Genomic DNA, 2500 nt, shown 5'->3' with positions numbered 1-2500 from the left:
CTTTCGTATAGTAAGCCTGATATTTAGTAGTCTCCAGCAGTAGCTTCTACAAGTAATTCATTGGTTCCCCCTCGAGTTGAATTCCCCGTTGGGAATAGTCCCGATTGGGACTCCGGAACGGGGTATTGTCACGGATCCACACCGACAGAACATCCCCCCTGTGGGGGGAACCCCATCGGGAAGAATTCCCGGGGGTGGAATCTCCGGTTTTACAATCTAGTAACAAGTCGAGCGAGTAGAAGCCTTCGATACATCTAGACTCCGACGAGGACAAAACAAAGATTGATTGATTTGCTTATCCCAACCATTCAGTACTCTGGAGTAGGGATTCTCGAAGAAGCGACGCTAGACTCGGATCCTTAGAAGCATTAGATTGGCCAAGAGAAGGGAGGGTATGGAGTCTTCTATCCATTATTAGAGCTTAAAATAGGCATGATATTGAATCCTCTATCGGTTGATCGACTATATGGTTATAGTCCCGATTCGGCATACGGGTGTGGGAGAACTACCTCATTACTGAGAATCTCGAATGTGGATAATGTAAATCTTCAAAGATACTATCGGTTTCTACGATATATATTATGAGGAGGTACCTCCCCCTCCCCTGACGTAAGTGAAGTATTATCCCTATTGAAGGGAGGTACATCATCTAGACTATCTTCTATCCTACTGGAAATGGATGAATCTCCCCGGGTGGGATTTGAACCTACGACCAATCGGTTAACAGCCGACCGCTCTACCGCTGAGCTACCGAGGAAAGTGGCAGATGATTCAATCCCATATACTTCCAGAGACTCTTGTTCCTTGAGCCGCCCCTTGATCTGCAAGACGTTAACCACTCGAAGACCCAAAGCTTTCTTCGAGACTTCATGAACCTCGCGTACACCCTAACTCTCATTATAGGAAGAAGCAGTAATGATAGCAATCCCTTTTGCCTTCTCGGATAGAGCCTACGAATCGGGGGGGGGGCTGGTGTGGAAGATCTCGGTCATGGTTGATCTTGGTCGTGATTGATCGCCCCCCCCCCAACCCCAAGATGCATATCGATCGATCACCAATCACTAGTTTCTATTTCTCCTTTTCCGGAAAACATAGTAGAATAGTCACAGGATACTTATAGAGGTATAAGGAATATCTTGGAAAGGAGAAGAAAAAAACTCTTAGGAGACAAGAGAAACGAAGGCAGTTAGCAGTAGAATAATACCAATCATCAATCCGAATGAATAAGAAGATACTCTCCCGCCCTCCCCATATCTTGCGCTTTCTCCACCTATGGAACTCAAAATACCGGTGCCATTAATAATTCCGTCAATTACCCATTGGTCGAAAAGAAGAGTTAACTCACCCAGGAATCGAATACCTCTCACTAGAAGGATATCGTAGTAATGATCGATGTAACCCCGGTTGTGTGACCAGTCCCCAATGAGACGGTTAAATGAACCCATAGATTGTTTGGCAAAAGGATCAATATCACCGCAAGGTTGTGTGTGAGAGGATATCGGTCCATAAATCACGTAGGAGATAGATATTCCGGCTAGTGATAGACCAACCGAACCTGCTGAATCTATTAGCAATTGTACCAAATTTTCGGGATTGTTGTTGTCCTCTGAAAAGCCTGCAAGGGGAGTTAACCACTCGGATAGCAAATCGGGACCAGTTTCTCCTCCAGCGAGATTGACTCCTATTGATCCAACCAACGAAGTTGGTATCGACAGTACTACTGAAGGCAATACCATCGAAACGTCTGATTCCTTAGGATATAGAGACTCAGAACGAATATTGGACTCTGCAGAAACTTTTCTATCGACTGAATCTTCCCCCGTCATAACCTCCTGCTGAATCGACTCCTTCGTCTCGCGGGGGTGGAGGAACATCATACCCATCTCCACTCGTTGCTATCGTTTTGGTGTTACTCCGAATGACACTATTCATAGAGGAATGGGATGAATTGGTACCGCCACCGGCGCGTAGATTCCCCTCAAACGTGAGGAGATAGATGCGGAACATGTAGAAAGCAGTTGGAACTGCTGTGAATGAGGCTATACATCCGGGGGGAAAGGAACGTAGCCAACTCTTTGCAATAATTTCATCTTTGGACCGGAAACGAGCTAGAGGTGGTATACCACAGAGAGAGAGAGTACCTGAAAGAAAAGTGATTCCAGTAATTGGCATATATTTTCGCGAACCACCCGTGGGAGACATATTTTGACTTCTATTGGGAGAGTATCCGACAACCCTTTCCATCGAATGAATTACTGAACCGGATCCGGGAAATAGCAAAGCTTTGGGATGGGCATGTGTAATGAGGTGAAACAACGAAGGTTTATAAGCACCGAGACCTAGAGCCAGCATCATGTAGCCCAATTGAGACATAGTAGAATAAGCTAAACCTTTCTTGATATCCTTCTGGGCAAGAGCTATCGTCGCTCCCAGTAGAGCCGTTATTCCGCCTATCCAGGAGATAACATTCATGCTTAGAGGTAAGGTTTCAAACAATTCA

The sequence above is a fragment of the Dipteris shenzhenensis genome, unplaced genomic scaffold (assembly GCF_047967505.1).
Source record: "Dipteris shenzhenensis isolate YYH24624 ecotype China unplaced genomic scaffold, Dip_SZ_1.0 scaf0382, whole genome shotgun sequence".
Lineage (NCBI taxonomy): Eukaryota > Viridiplantae > Streptophyta > Polypodiopsida > Gleicheniales > Dipteridaceae > Dipteris > Dipteris shenzhenensis.
This window is presented reverse-complemented; position numbering follows the sequence as displayed.